The following is a 17,535-nucleotide window of genomic DNA, read 5'->3' as shown; positions in this document are numbered from 1 at the left end:
TCAGTGTGTATAAAGAAGCTTTAAAATAAAACGTGTTTGCTGTAGGCATTCACTGCTCTCTTTCCTTTCTCTCCTTTCTCTCTCTCTGCCCCTCCACCACCTTAATTTGTCTATGGACTTGGCTTCTTTGTTCTTTCATGACTAATATTACCATCTGTGACATTACATATCAAGATAGCAATGCAACATATTAAGCACAGGAAAACCCGGAATGTTTGAGCTCATCCAAGCATTTGTTGCTTAAAGCTCCAGCATTACTTGTAGCCACCTGAAGCATCCCAAAGTTTCTAAAAGCACATTGCAATAAATCAGCAGGTTTCTGTGTTGTTACTGAAATTGAGATATAGGACCTTATTGGAGCTGCCTTCTTGAAAACAATCTCGGCAACTTACTCACAGTTTTATTTCTCACTAAGGGCTCATAAAAGGAGCTTTCACTTTTATGGTATTAGCCTAACTACCACCTAGGGCAGTTCATTTTGGGAACTCCCCAACTCTTGTTGAGATCTCATGTACTACAAGGGAAGCACCGCTCCCAGATCAGACCTATGACCACGGCCTGTGTGAACTATGCTCTCGTGCAGCAGGGGCCCAGCAGCAAGGCAGGACCATAAACAAGTGCTTATCTCTGCCAACTTCTGCCTTTCCAAGGATGGGGAAGGGGCAGCAGGTGTGGAGAGAAATGTATCAAGTCAAAAAAATCTTGAAATGGACACGTCCCAAGATGCAAGATCAAAATCAGAATGGAGCTCTCTCCTCCTCTGGCTTTTCATATAGTTCTAGACAGATCCAAATCTTGTTTAGCTAATAGGGATTGCAGTAACCACGAAGATCTGATATTTTGAGAGACAGTTCTTTCCTTCCCTTGATTCTTCAGACAATGAGTTGCTTCACTGTTTATCTCAAAACGTGTACTCATCTGCAGACATCAATCTGTCCAGCTTTTCTCTGCGTTAATAATTTTCAGCTTCAGGTTCTAGTACCTGCATGTAGAATTGAATATTGAACAATTGTATGCTTGACACAATCTTATTTACATTATTGCATTCTACCTTTTGAAAGAAAAGGGTTATATCTGTAGCACACTGACAACAATATAAGGAATAATAAAGATTTGAGGCAAGGTTAGGAGTGTTCCTGCACATCAATATTTGAAGTCTGTTACCTCCTTTACAGTTTATCCAAATTGCCCACTAGCACAAATGTGGTGGGACCAAGCTTCCTTCTCTTGTCTGCTCCACCTGGAGCACCCACACCTCCTGAATGATGAGTAGTTTTTGAACCTGCTCCTCGTATTGCCAGGTAGTGGGGTTGAGCTTATGCAGAAGTGATGATGGGAGAGGGAACAATCATCAGCTGTAATTAATGTCGATCCAAAGCTGTAGTTTTTTCTCTGTTCCCAGACTAGATGGGAAGCCAGAAAGGAAGATTTGACTTTTACATTAACTTAACTGACTTTGATTTGACCCTGTGCTAGGCACAGAGGTGCATTGCCCTTGCCCCTTATTTAGGGCAAGTTGTAAACTAACCCTGATAAAACATCTTTACTGTGTTTTGATATACAAAATATGTGTTGGCATGTGTATTATAGGGCAATATTTTTATATTATTTTTAATTCTCCTATGTCCAGACATTTACAAGTCTCTCCTGTCTTACAAGACAAACATTCTACTAGTTTCCTGTTGAAGAAAGCAAATAAATATAATTATTCTTTTCTTGTAAGTCATAGAAATGAGAGAAAAATTACACAAGACAGATATAAAAAGAATGATGATAATGTTACTGTTTGGATTCATTAATTTCACTAGGCATGATGGTAGACTTAGAAGAACATGTAATAGTGGAATTATTCAGAGGAAGGAAAAGGTAAGCTGGGGAAAGGAGGAAACTGGAAGAAAATGGGAAAAAAAAAGGGAAAGACTAGATGACAGAGAAAGGGGAAAAGTGTCGTCTTCAGCAGAAATCTCCTTAGCTTTTGCCCTGGACCTGTAATCAACCTTGCAGGGCCAAAATGTTTGCTAGTGGTGATGTGTTTCTTGTGGGTACTGCGTCATTTACGACCGCTGAGTTGTCATGATATACGATACATGATTTATTCACTGACGTAGGGTTCTTCCTCTAAACACGTGGAGACTCACATGTGTGCTCATAGTACACACATAACACTATAGGTGAAAATCTGTCTGCATAGAAATGGACAGAGGTGTGGGTGTTGACCCAAGCGGGGCTACACTTTCAGTCTGTAGCACACGTGGTTGTCTATTGCATGCATTACCATAAGAGAGACAGGGTGGTATAGAAAGTGTGTTTGTGTTATTCAGATCCTATCTATTTGTTGTAGCTGATGGTTTTAAACCTGTAGTGTAAGGGGAATACTGATGGTATAGGACTGAAAAAGACACGTGATTAACTTCTCATGTCCACCTGTGTGACCCAAAAGCACCTTTGGGCACAGGCCATGGTTAAAGGTGATGGTAGCTTCTGTTTCTGTGCTGTCTTTTGGGCTGGGGCCCAAGGGATCCCGTCAGCTGACATATTCCCCAAGGAGATGGGGCTGGGTGCTTTGCACAGTGGGGCTGTAGAACAACCTGCAGCAACGAACCACATTGCCCCACCACACCTCAGATGTTTTCCACCCGGCCACTGCCCCCTCTCCAGGGACTCAGGAGAGGGCAGATGAGGCACGGGAGGCTTCCCCCTAGCTGTGGTCGCTGCTGGCTCCAGGCGCCCGTGGGGCGTCAGCAGCCCCTGCGGAGATGGGGCTGGGGAAGGCAGGTGCTGTTCCCACGACCAGAGCCCGTCTCCCAGGGGTGGAAGGCGGAGGTCAGGAAGTTAGCAAAGGTCAGCCAAGTCTCGCTGGCTCTTCCTAATCCTCTTTTCCACCCACAGCCCCTTGAAACTCCCCTGATTCCTCCCAGTGCGGTGTCCGGGGGAGTTGCTCTACTGCTGCAGGATTGAATTTATTTTGCTCGCTTCCAAACTATGCTTCTGCAGAGTCTCAAGTCAGCTTTGTTTCAGCTGGTGTCAAGCAACACACAGGAGAGATGCAGCTCTATTACACTGGTTTGTTTTTCTTTTCCTTTTTTTTTTTTTTTTAACCTTTTTTTGTTTTTACTATTTTGACAGGAAATCTTGCTCCTTCTTCTCTTGCATAAGTATGAAGTAACCCTGTGAAAACAAATACAGTTACTTGTTGTTTACATGTGTAAAACTGAAAGGACAGTTTTGCTGATCAAGTTAGTTCTTGCTAATCTGAAGACTAGAGCTGTATAAAGAATTTATTTATTTGTATTTGTATGCCGGCCAAACCAAAAAATCAACAACAATAAAAACATTTCTTTTGGTCCACCCAGAATTAAAATTTGTCAGTTTTCTTGCCAAACAGCAACACACAAATTTGAAAGAAATGTCATTTCAGGTCAGAAGACATTTCATTTAGTCTTTTTAACATTCATTAAAACTGAATATAGGTAAATTTCAAGAGACCCTTATTGCAAAATGAGAATTGGAAAGTTTCTATTTTGAAAACATCGATATGATCCTTCTTGACATTTCAAAATATTTCTTTTGACCCAAGAATTTCATTCTGCTCTAATAAAGATTGTTCCACATAAGGAAATTAGAGCAAGCTTTTTGATACTGATGATGCTGCCTTACAGAGGACAGGAAAGGTTAAAAAGTGGTTAACTAGCAATCTTCTTCGATATAACTGGAGAATGTACTTTTTGTTTTTGGCTTTATACAAAGTATCCAGGCAATAAACCAAATTAAAATATATAGACTATAGTGTCAAGGGAAAGTTTTATCCAAACAAAATTTAAATAAATTCATGCATCTCACTAGGTTAAAAAATCAAATAAACAAATAATTTTGCACATATGTAATGGTCTCAACATTTTGTCATTTCTCTTCCGCTTTTAAAACAATAAGACCCAAATGTGGATAAAATCATCTTACTCTTCCCACTCAAAGTGAACAACTTTTTCCAAGTTCTTATGCTGAAAAAATGTGTTTCTTAGGAATTAATGATTAAAACTATATAGAATAAGTGTTTTAGTGCTCTAGTTAAGGAAAAATAAACAACTGCATTAGCTAATCTGAGTTCAAATAAACAGATACATAAGCTGGGCTATTTCAAAGCAATGCAGAACTGAACAGAGACCATTAACACTCAGATCACTTCATAAGGTTCAGAGATGGTTAACCTCTTCAAAACAAAATGTGCCTAGATCTTGTATGGCTGCACTGAAGGAGTGAGGAATAGCACCCCTATATAATGGCAAGTGTGACTGAAGATTTGCTGAGCGCGTATGCTGGTACAGAAGGCGGCTCACATGAACTTAATTTTAAAGATGAAGAGGACAAAAAATATGGTCTCATTTATTGCTCACTGCAGCCAGCAAAGCTGACCAGACACAGTGGTGTCTGGTGCTCTTTTGAGTCTCAGCAAAAAAAAATCTAGATTTTTCAGGAGCTTTAGCTCCCATGTGTCAGAGAAAGCCCCTTTGAGATACTGCCCAAATTTTGTGACGTTATATGGACCCTTGCTTATTCAGCACTGTGTTTAAATGATTCATGGGTCATGACAAAAACTTTAACGGTTTATAGGAAAATCTTGGCTACCACCTGCGCAGCTTGGTAACAGAGGTAGAAAGCTCAAAGTCTGTGCTTTAGTGCACTGTGGATTATAAAACAGATCTCTCCAGTCCAAGCCTATGGACTGTTTCCACAACAAAAACAGCCGCAGAAAATGGTGTTCATATTCCACTGAATTTATTCTAAAGTGTGTGTGTGTGTGTGTTAAATACAGAACCATATGAACTAGCAAAGGACTGAAAGAGTTGTATATAGTTGTCAGAACACACCAGAAATAAAAGAGCCTCGTTAGGTGCAACAGTGCTGATATCCACATAGGAGACAAAAGATCTGCCGAAGTCTTCATGCAAGCATTGTTTTGCAAATGTTTTCAATTCAAACCAGCATGGATTACTTTGTATGAATTTTTGATTCCATCAGCTTTCTTCATAGCTCTATAAAATAATTCAGAAACATTGTCTCACTTTTAAATTTTCATTTCCTGAGGGAAAGGGGGAGACATTTAACACTTTCTGAACAGCTACCAAACAAGAATTTGTTCCTCGGGAGTCCACCCCAGGTTTTACACATACCTCAGTACACGCCAGGAGAGGATTTGGGTGTTTTAGCCAGCACTGTGTGATTATACATAGGAGTGTAGACATGATCAATAAGGTTTCTAGTTACAGAGGTCACTATTAAAACCTTTACAATTGCCATTTGCACATAATTAACATTACCACACGGTTTACAGTATTCCCCACACTATGAATGCTGCTGTAAAGATAATTAGGTAAAAGTTAGAATTGTAAAGATTTTAATTTGTGTATTCCTTAATATGGAGTCTCAATGTTGTGATTTAAGGAACTCCCAATAACTGCAGAAGCAGCAGGGGTTTTGCATGGGAAAGGAAGAAGAATAATATTTCTTTTAAGAGCTCCTTAAAACTTCGTCCCACTTATGAAATCCTCTGTAGTCTGAACTATTATAGCCTAAATAATCTATACTATAACTCTAAATTTACATATTGTAATTACTTATTTTTGTTCTTAGAGAAACGTCTGTTTCTTCTGTTAGAAGAATTCCACTTGGAAATTTCAATTTCAGGGTGCGATAAAAATAGCTGTAAGAACTGCTGATGTTTTTGAGGTCAGAGCTTTTAAACAGGTTTTCACATTTGCCAGTTTTTACAGCCCATTTTAAAAATATGTGCTAGTGTCAGAGAAGCCCAGCTGCGCTGAAATGATAAACACGACTAGGGATGCTTCAGACTGTGGATGACCTCTTCAAAACAGAGGAATGAGGCTTGACTTTTCAGGCAAGGGGAGAGCAGCACTTCTGGCACCCTAGGGACTTCCTGCCTTGTTCTAGGTGGGTACTCAACTGCTTCCAAAATGTGGGTCCAGGGAATGGCCACACCACACTAGGAAGGCATGAGCTACCTCAGCTGAGATGTGCTATCTCTGTGTCACCCCACAGCCTGCAGTGTAGACAAGTCCTGAGTGTGTTTGAGCTGTATAAACATAACCACAAGCTAAACAGTTCCATTGTTCAATACAGATTTCCACTGTGCTTGGAAACTGAATTATAAATGCCTTTTCATAAAAGCATCCTAAGGGTAATGGATGCCTAAAATACATCGACTCCATTATCAAGGAGTAGATTATCCCAGCTGAATACACAGTATCAGAGTTTCCTGATTTGTGTATAATCTACATTCTTAACATTTTCCTGGAGTGCTGTTGGTTTGGGTTAGTAGGACTTATTGTACTCTCAGTGTTGAAAGATGAATAGGCCTATCAGCCGAACAGCTTAATAAATTTGTTAGGCTGCGCATGTCGTGCTCCACTTCTCCCTCGTTCTTCATAGTGTATAATGTAGCCTAATGCAATATGACAGCTGTTAGCAGAAAAATGGTGCAGCAGCCATAAAAAGTGATTTATGTCTTATTACTGAAGCAGCTAAAATTAAGAAGCTGGTGTTTGGGAGGGCAGCAAACAAGTGAAATGTGAAACACAGCATATATATATATATTCATGAAACATAGGAAGCTGTGAAATGCTTAGACTGACAGTGAAATTCTCCCTGGGTATCCACCACAAGGTCGGACTAATAAAGGGGGTAATTGGTGGTGATGGTTGTGGATGTTCAGAATTGCCTACATGTCACAGCTGCTTAGGCTGGAATATCAGAAGCATGTTAAATGCATCTCCTGACATGAACCCAAAGATCCTTACTACCAAATGATATAAGAAAGCCTAATTTAAGGTGGCAGCTGGCAGAAAGAACAACATATCAAGCAGGAAAGTTGTTCTTAGCAGGCATGATGTAGAGAGGAAACAGTGGGATGGGAGAAATAAAACGTGGGCCTCATTCCCTGCTTCATTTTTCTGCTGGTGTAAAACCACCAGTTTAAGGCTACAGTCATGGATTAGGGACTTCTCCCTGGATGCTGAAACTATGAGCATCAGAGAAAATTCTCTATTTGGTTTACAATATACCTGATGTGAGTAAAAGTGATGGTGTAACATCTTGTCAGTTTTGCCACTGAGCGATGTAACACATTAATCTAAGACACGGTGAATTATAACCACCACGTCAGATCACTCCTTGGTTTCGGTTCAACATGCACTGTGTATATATACTATAAACACACATATGTCTATGTACGTATATACTCAGGCTACTGCTAAATGTGATGGTTTTGGTTCAGTGGGTGGCACTCTTCCTTCTGAGTCAGTACTAAACTAGTTCTTCCCCCCATGGTGCTTAATGAATAGTGGAATATGGTCAGGTCAGAGAGGTTAATAGCCCTACTTCTGTGAAAAGTGCCAGGGGATCTTGCTTAGCAAGCAGTGAGAACCTCACATTAAATACCATCTGAAAGACAGCCTGGGACCTGCTCAGAGTCACAGACTGAGGTGTTGCTGGAATGCAGAAATAGGGGGAACCATGCTACATATTTAAGTGACTGAGTTGTCCTGCCCCCATATATATTTACCAGATGCAGTGAAACTTTGCTGATGTGGAGTTACAAAATAGTAACTAAGGGTACTGTATCTGGAAAATAGTAGACCTTCTCTTTGGCATTTTGACTTAAATAAATATCAGAGAAGCAGATTTCACCTGGTATTGTGTAGTCATGTCGTAAGTAATCCAGGATGGAGATCTCTCAGACCCTTTGTTGTTTTACTCTGGGTGCAGTAAGTACTGAATGAGTTGGATCAAGTGAGACCTGTGGCAAAAATGGCCACATTTTGTGCCGTTGCTGAAGGCCTTCTCTTGGGCACCAATTCCGGTCTTCTTAGGGAAGGGCTATGGAAATCCTGGTTTCTATGCATTACAAGTCCTGAGTGAGTTTCTAGCCACTGGATAACCACGGTAGAGATTAATTTAACAGGATGTTTTACATTTGGATCATGTCCATGGCAAAGTGAAACAACTAGGAGGACTCTTATTTTGTGAAACCTTATTGAGCTTTGACACTCTGCAACTCAGTGTGGCTAGAAGCTGCACACTGGCAGCTATACGGGTCCCTGTGAGATGTCAGCCACTGAAATTTACCCATCAAAGTTTGTCTGTCTACAGGACTAGGTACAGGTTTTTCAAATGCCAGCAGTACCTTAATATTGCACTAGAGAGGCATTTGTAACCAGAGCATTTCTGTACCTAACTCCACAGAGACCTAGTCGGTCACTGCCGTCAGACTGAATTCAAATTGCATCCAGGTCCTCAACTAACCATTTCCCAAGGGCAATAATGACATATCATCCTCTACCATCTTGCTGATGTCCTCAAGGTTCAGCTTCATACATCGCTCCCCTCCCCAGCCTTTCTGTCCAATGCACAAGGAAACCCTTTTGCCTATGCAAAGGAGTCCAGTTTCTGCTAGCCCACTGGTGGTGACTTCTGCCTCCACAAACCACTTGGGGATCAAAGTACCGATCTCCCATACATGCTCACGTCTTAGAAGAGCATATATGATTTTTAGCAGCACTGCTGTATGACTGGGGGAAGAAGCATTGCCTTCCAATGGGCTACGGGATGGACTGGCTTGCTGCAGCATCGTGCCAAGGAGCTCATGCTGCCTCTGCACCCAGGAATGTCTTTGCCTCTGCCCCGAGCATCCTGTGCAGGGAGCCTGTAGCTGCTAAATGTAGCAAAATGGTTTAGGAATGATCCTAATGCAAGGACAGCAGGATTCATCACACTACCTCTGTGGGATTGAGACACCTCATGATGGTGTTTCTTTGCCATAACTGTTTAACAAGCTGCATGATTATATTCTACTGTGTAATTAGCGTACCATATTATTAATCATAAACTTTTTCATCGGTTTCTCTGCAACCTCTCTATTAGAGAATCAAAAATAATATCTTTATATTACTGCTAAAAAAATCATAAATCCTTCTGTTAGTCCATATTGAATAATTATTGTTACATTTGTCACAAACACTCTTCACGCACTAGTTATCTCCTGAAAAGTGTGATTGTTTCAGATGTCCAGACTAAATGTTCAGACTAATTCCAAGCACACAGCATCCTGTCAGACAATAAGATCTTGCATTGGTATGTCCTGTTACCTGAATAGATTCCAGAAACTGAGCATAAACAACTGTGTTAGGAATCACTTCAGCTGTCATTCCTTAGTGGTATTCAAGGTGAAATGAGGCAGCTTTTAAATAGCGCAAAGTAAGATTGCATAATAATTTAGGTCCAAAAAGTGAGTAGCATGTCACATAACTGTGGTGTTAGATGAGCAGAATATAGTGAATATAGAACAGCAAATACCATGCATCACTGCCACCGTTCTAGATCCTTTTAGATTAACCTTTTCTTGCAGTTCAAGTAAAGAAAAATGTTAGTATTGCTGCCAGAAAGTTCTGCAAAGAGAAAGTTCGATGGCAAAGGATGCTTTGTATTTTGATGGGCACTGTTTAAAATATGTTTAGAGAAACAGGGTACAATAAATGTACATATATTGGAAAGCTGAAGAACTCGCTCTCTCATGAAGTGCAACAGCTTTAATAAATGCCATAGAAAGAAGTGGTTCCTGCCCACTACAGAAGGATTTTTTGTTCAATTATAAAAGGGCATGTGATACCAGAAACTGAAGCAGTGCAGGCAAATTGAAGCAGTCTGTACTTCTTTGTTTGCTTTTCTTTTTTTGGAATGGCTGTGCAGCACACATGGATCAAAGCAAAGGGTCATGTGTGTGGCTGCAATCTCTACCATTTCTTCTTTTATGCCAAATCATACAGAAGTGTTCCAAAACTAGGCAAATTTTGCAAAATAGCCCTAATCCTAAGGAATTATGATTAGATGAACTTGTTATTCTATATAATGGCTTTACTGAACCGTCATTGTTTTTATTAGTTCTGTGTTATATATCAGCTTGGCCAAGTATGCTGCTGAAGAGAGTATATTTCTACCTGTTTTCTATCTTTCAGTGACAAGCTATGCTTTGGTTCTGTGTCCTTCCAGTTTGCACGAATCACTAAAGCACCAAATCCTTTGCTTTTCCGGAACTATCTTGGTAGATGCAAGGCCTCCTTTGAGGGAAGCACCATAGCCACCTTCTTTGCAAAGACAAGGCATAGGGCTACATGTAATTCTGCATTCAAACAAAGAAATATGTTTACATGTAGCTTCAGTTCCAGATCAGAATTGTTATGGTGGTCTTCAAAATCTGTCTTGTTTTTCTTGCTATATCTTACCATACTCTGTTCTCCTGCCTCTTTACTGTCTTGCCTTAGAACTGTACAGACAAGCATTACCAGGATCAGCCTGAGAATTAGCTTTACATGCTCCTTCCAACCTAGAGTTTTCTTCAATAACTTGAACATCCTTGTGGCAATCCAAAATCAGGGAATTTCTTCAACAGACAGAACTGAGTTGTAGTGCCTCTATCCTCTGCTGTCTGAAAGTACCTGGCCTTGGGTCCAGACACTATAAAGCTTTTGGGGGAGTGCTGTGCTTGTGCTTATGTATCTTTTTTCTGTATGTCCCTTTCTTTTTTTTGTGACTGTCTTCAAGTGCTCCATAACAAATTATATTTTTGCCTTTGCTTACTCCAGAGTTTGTCAGATCCTGATTTCAGTTACACTTGCCTACATCAGAAATATCCTAATGAACTATCTCCTAATCTCCTCTGGTGTCCTGGAGATCAAGTCTGACTCACTTCTCCTATACCTAGTCTTTAAAATCAAATCTGTTCTTTTTCTCTTTAAAACTGTCATTATGTTCTACTGTACTTTAAAGTGTAGTATTACTTTGAAAAAAGAGCGTAAAAATGACATTTCAGGGTTCTATATTTGTCTGACAGTTGTTTCTGTTGCAGAAGTGCTCATTTTATAAGTTAAAAAGCTGTCTCTCCTAACACCTAGCCCTGCAAAATGCACAGGGTGTTATGATTCAAGCTATTGACACACCATCATCAGATTCTGCAACCAGTGTAGGCCATCTTATATTGTAAAGTCTTTGTCTGCTTGTAGCACCCTGTCTTCTTCAAACCATGCCCTTAGTGACACTGCCAGGCCCTTGGCATTGCATGGGTGTGTTACAGGTCTAAAGGATCACATTATGCAAGGAAAACATACACCACAGATACAAACACAGACCCTCTACTTGAGGTCATTCTTTGGGAGCCAGGTTTGAGGCATAGCACTTTTAGCACAGAGATCTGGTCACCGTTCTGCTAAATGTACCAGGAAAGCCTTAAATTGATCTCAAAGGAGTCTCTAAGAAATTTAAAGCAGTACCTCTCAGTTTTGCAGAAGTGATGATCTGTTCAGCTGCTTTGGCAGGAAATGTGTTGCTAAGGGTGCATAGGCGGCAGTTGGCCAGTGAAGGGGTTAACTGAAAGTGGTGGATGTAGCGCATTATGGCACCAAGCAAACTTCCACATCTCCTTGCAGTCAAAGGTCTGTCTTTCATTTTCTTTTATAAAATGTATCAAACAATTTGGCATTAAAAGTACAACTTTTGTCATATTGAGAATAACAACGTGTTATAAGACAAAGGAACAAAGGCTGGAAGTTGAGGGAAATTAAAAAAATGGAAGAAAGAAAGAAAAAATGAAGATGTGAAACAGTTGTGTTGCGTTTGGGAAAAAAAAAACAAAACGACAACTTCATCGTTCCCCTCCCTCCTTGTCTTTTTTTTTTTTTAATATACTTGAAAATGCAACATTTGGAAAAATCTACATGTGTCTAAATTTAGGCTCTGTGTTACTTTACTCTGCATTTCTTTATCACACTTTAGTCATCCATATATCATTTTGTAGAAAGCGTATGTGGCAGGCTGATGCATGTCTTATTTTATAAATATTTATTACCCACTGGTATGTTCCTATCTTTGAAGTTACATCCACTTCTCCTTTTCAGTCCATGCTCCCTCCTTTTCCCTATTAAAAAAACATCTTGTCAAACAATTTTGTTTATGTGGAAATAGTATGAAGACTAGTTTAATTTTGGTTTTAGCCTCATCTTTGTTTTAGTTGTCTTTCTCCCCCCCCCGCCCCTCCTCACTCTCCTTCCTTTTCTTTTTAGATAGTGTAGGCCAGGAATAATAATGTAAACAACATAATCTCTGTTACTGTTTCCTGAATGCAGCAAGGCAAACCTGGCCATTCATAAGCTGATTTGCCCATCGGTCTGTCTCCCCAGGGATGCATATGGCTTGTGCAACTGGAACAGCTAGGAGGACTTGAACTTGAGCTTGAAGGAAATGGTGACTGGCCTTTGAAGAAAGCTCAGAGATAATCATCACAGGCTGTAGCTGCTCAACAATGAGGATAATACAGTTTTGTGATGTAACAGGAAGAGATCTTAAAAACATGTATTAAAACCCACCAACACTGGCTGCGTCAGAAGGACAACCAAGCTCTCTGGTGTGCTGCAGCTCACTGTATTTTTCTCTTGTGGTGTTGAGTGAATTCTCTCTGATACACAGGATCTGTGTCTGCTTATAACCTGATCTTTCATGGTGTCCTACCAGAGAGAGTGTGGTAAAAGTTTTACTGAGGTAACAGTGGCATAAGTGATGGAGAATCAGCAATGAGCTTTTCCAATCAGAAACATGATCCTAAAAATTTTGTCTTATTTTTCATCCCTCCATCTGTCCCTCTAAGGAATTTGTATGAGGAGCGTTTGAGTGAGCGGGACTTTCTCAGCCTGGAGGAGAGAAATCAAAAGGGGGGCCTAATTGCTGTCTTCAGCTACCTAATGAGAGTTTCTGGTTTACCCTGAAGTCTGCCATTCTCTTTCAATACCCAAAACCATGCCTGCATTTTCCAGCTGTACCAACTGATCTAATAAGCAACAAACCTTGTCTTGCCTAGGAATCCCCAATGTTCAGCTTGCTCTTCTTACTGATGATGGGCATTTAGCTGACAGTATTTGTTATAATGCTCAAGTCCCTTTTCCAAGGGGCAGCTCACTTCCATGCGTGTGAAGTTGGGATGGTTTTCTCCTACATTTGTCCTGTGTTACCTCTGTTACTTTACAGTTATCAGTATTGATTTTCAGCTGCTCTTGTCTTACTTTGTGAAGTTCTGCAATTCCATGCCACCAGCCTTTGCCTTTGCTATTTTGATTAACTTAGTATTGTCAGGAGACTGTCATCTGACTTTTCATCCACTTCTCAGATTTTTATACTCATAGCACAGACCCTGATGCAGAGCCAGACACTAATGGCATCTCTCGTTTCTTTCATCTCTTTTAATTAAAACTATTAGTTATGTGTGTGCTGCTCTCTTCATCCCATGATGGGTTAGTTTCTTTAGGAAAAGTTAGTGGGGGGTCTTTATAAATTCTTTCTGGAAAATCCAAGCTGACTATATCAGCATGTTTTCCTTTCCATGAACTTGTTGATTCCTTCAAAGAAATGAAGCAGGTTTTCCACCTACAAAGCACATATTGACCCTTACTGCATTTATCTTACTTGACCTTTTTATTCATTCTTAGATATTATGGATTTTTCAGGGTAGTAGGCTTCTTTTCTAACCTTCTGTGATATGTTTTTAGAATTAACTTGCTGACATTTCTGTACTTTTCTATGTTCCTGACTTAAACATGTCTTCATCCTGCTGATTTACCATACTGGATTTCGGGGTCTTTTTCTGTACTGTGCCTCTAACACAGTATTCTTAAGTAGTCTGCAAGCTGCCTGAAAATATTTTACCATTCCAGCTGTCTTAGTTTCTTGATGTTTTCATAGGTTTTTGCAGATTCTCTTTCTGAAAACATACTCTGCTGTTGCAGAGGTAGGTAGGTAGAAAGACAAGTACAACTTACCTTCTTGCGGTAACAAACCTCAATGTGGTAGTTACTGTTTCAAAACAATATTTTGATAATAGATTCTTGAGCCAGGTTTTGCATAGCAGTTTGCTTCTCCTCTTGTGGATTCCCAGCATATCTGCTTCCTGAAGAGGTCAGTCATGACAACAAAAAATTTAATCTCTGCGTGATGACCTGATGTCACAGTTACTGCATGGGAATAATTGAAACCACTCCGCTGTTGCTGCATTTCCTCTCCCTGCAGTCCCTCTGCTCTTCCCCAGGTGCCTCAGACCCTCTCGGTACCTAGGCTGGGTCACTGGCAGGGCAGGTCTAGTACTGGGCTTCTCCTGTTTGGACCTGGAGTTTCTATTCGTAGAGAATGTCTCTGTTGACATAATTAACTTATCTGATCGGTGTCCTTCTTGCCCAGACATGTGGGGGTGGCATAAAGCTCCTGTGCCTGATTTTCTTAGGCTATGGAAATATGAATGGAGAAGCAAAGCCTGAAGCCTAAACCTAGAGCAAATTTCACCACAACAGCTGTGTACAAATGACCAGGCTGTCCACTGAAAGCGTGAGAAAGGAGTAGGATTTGCAGGAAAAGGTATGCATTAGAAAGCATGACAAATTTAAACCTGATTCATACTAAGGTAACTTGCCAGTGCTGAGACAGGCCTGAATTGCTTCTGAGGGTTGTGTCATGTGTTAGAAATTTCAAAAAATTGAAATAGTGTGTTTTGTCACTTGTTAACCAATCTGTCTGCCCAGTCTTTAGATAGATTTGTGGCCTCTGTACACACTCAGGGTGGCAAAAGCAGTGAGTGTCTGATGCCTGAAAGTGGCACTGCGTCCTTGTCCTGCACTGAGCCATTTCTGAAGCTGGCATGACACTGGGAAGGGCTGTGTCAGTGAAGTAGAAGGCACATAGCTCAGCTCAGAATGAAGATTTAGAGCTCTGAAGGGGCTCCTTATGTAGAAAGACCCTGAGAATTTGCATTCTGTAACTGGAGATTTTTCTACCTCTGCCCTGATGTAGGTTATCTTTACATTTTTTCAAAGGCATCCAACACTTTCATATATGGTTCATTAAAGTGCCCATGTCATCTACCATGTTACTCTTTGCTCTTTTATAGCCAGTGATCTTTCTCAAAAAATAGGACTTAATTTTACTTTTAGTTAAGCCATCCAGGTCTGCAATACCCTGCTGACTTCATTAAGATCAAGCCCAGGCCTATAAACTGCATCCTAATGCAGCCATAAGAGGCATTCTTGTGTGTGCATAAGTTGTGGAGGAGCAGTCTGCTCAAGAGCCCCTCTAGGGACCCCTTCTAGTATCTCTTGCCAACTTTCCTCTGAATGTTTTTCTTGTTTGAATAAAGCTGCTATGTTGTTTTTGTCTGCTGTTATATGAAATTCTGGAGGCCATAACTCTGGTGATACACATTTCTGTCTTCTCAGAAACAGAGTAACTTTCTCATGCGATAGAGATTGGATGAGTCAGACATTAAATAATTGGGATGCTGCTTCCTGATGTGGTGTTGTAATGCGAACATTGAATTCACCACTGAGTCCGTAAGCTGCAGTGTCACTGTTCAAAGACAAAATAAATTCATTCCCTCTCACAGTCCTTGTAAGATGAAGACACATAAATAGTGTCTACTCCTTTCTCCCAGCTCTTCAGGTGTTTGGAGTTGCTGGCTGTCAGAGAGGAAAGGGAAACCTCACCATTCACTTAACTCTGTCCTGCAGAGAAGATTTGGGATGCTCTAGCTACCTGTTGATTTTCTGCGCTATTTTTCCCGTCCATGCAATTCTAGCAATGCTGATGAGAAGCCATAGTAGACAGGAGAGATGTGATCAAAGGGTGACAATATGTGAAATAGCTCTTCTGAAACCATGGAATGCCCCGAGGTGATAGAAGCTGGGCGACGTATTTGCAAGCCATGGGTTTGATCACCATGCTACATTTCTATCAGCAACATAAGGGAGGACAGTCGCTCTGAGCCCTAGGCGGTACTTGAAATCAGTCTGTGGTGGTATTTCAGGGAGACGGACAAACTTAAGTAAGAAAGGGATCGCTGAGGACAGCCACTGAGACTTGCCAAAACATAGACTCTGTTAGCCCTGTGACAAGCATGGAAAGAATCATGATATACCCTGAAACTACCCTGGTGACTCAATAGTCGGAGCAGCAGCATGAAGATGTTTCTCTAAGGTAGGAAATCCACACTGAGTAGACACTGTGTATCTGTTTTGCAAAATCATTTGGTGTCATGTGCCTTTGTCTGTGTATTATTAGCTTGGTCTAATTTGTTTAGGACAGATTTTTTTCAGTTTTAGCTGATTGTTCTGCTCAGGCAAAAGGCAGTTATTTTCAGATGGGGCATTTCAACAAGCCTGTACAATAGCAACAGTTCTCAGTAGCATTCTTAACATAGAAAGAAAATCAAATGGCTGGAGAAAATGGAAAAAAACTGGATTACACCATTCAGTACTGCACTTTGTGTCATGCCAGAGAAAAGATAACTCCCAATTATACACCTGAAGTGTAAGCTTCATTTATACCAGGTTAATATAATAGCATGTGGAATCAAGTAGCCCTTATGATTTTATTCTCTTAGGGCAACTTCCAAATCCAGTTGGATTTGTCCTTGCCGGCAGTAATAATAATAATAGTGATCATAACAAAGGAAAGAAAGCAAATATTCAGTCATGTCTTAATTATATCCAAAACAAAGGCTTTCTCTAGCTTCGATTGCATTGATTTGTTGAAAACTTTTTTTTCAGTAAGAGGAAAGCAATTCACTTCTCCAGCTTTTGTAGAAAGGCTTTCAGTGCCTGGTTATTAAAAGGCCTGCTTATAGCTGTGGTGGCCAATGCTTGAGCACTGTGCAAATAATCCATTTAAAGATCAACCTCAAAATTCTTGTTCCCTGATTCTCACCCTGCTGGAATGTAGCAGGAGTCCATTTATCACCGTAGGAATGCAATGACTGGTGAAAACCCTTCGTAAATTCACTTTACTTTCAAATATGAGGGTATTCTGATATTCTCACTTAGACCAGGGATCAGCTGCCTGTGATCAGGCCTCTTTGATCACTTCATTTGACTACTAATCAATTTATAAACTAGCGCACATGAACAGACAGCCCTGCAATTTTGTCTCAGTAGTACAAATTCTCCTTTTATCTGTGTAAACATCTAATTCTGGATTATTCAAGGGAATTGTGGTGATGATAGTTGAAGACCTAACAGCCTGCAGGCAAATGGAAGTTGCAGTTGGCTTTAGCTTTTGTACTCAGGCATTTCACAAGGAGACATGAACAACCTAAAATTCCATTACATGTAGGGCCATGAATTCAAATGTCCAGTCACACTGAAGAGAAAGGCATCACACTGTTCAATCCAAAGATGCACCCACATGTTTCACCTTTAAGGTAATTTTTTTCTGTTATTTCCCCAGCTCCCATGAATTTCCCAACCAGGAATGCATATTAAGGGACGATTACACAATGCATGGTGAAACTCCCTTTATTTATTTCACTTGTGTTGCTGCTGTTGTATAAGAAAGAGCAAAATAACAAAAAGAACAAAGTAAAATAAAATAGTAGCTGACCCAAACATTTTTAACACGTTGAAATCCCAAATGCAAAGACTCTTTCTTTCTTTCTTTCTTTCT

The sequence above is a fragment of the Athene noctua genome, chromosome 2 (genome assembly GCF_965140245.1).
Source record: "Athene noctua chromosome 2, bAthNoc1.hap1.1, whole genome shotgun sequence".
NCBI classification, from domain to species: domain Eukaryota; kingdom Metazoa; phylum Chordata; class Aves; order Strigiformes; family Strigidae; genus Athene; species Athene noctua.
Note: the sequence above shows the minus strand (reverse complement) of the source record.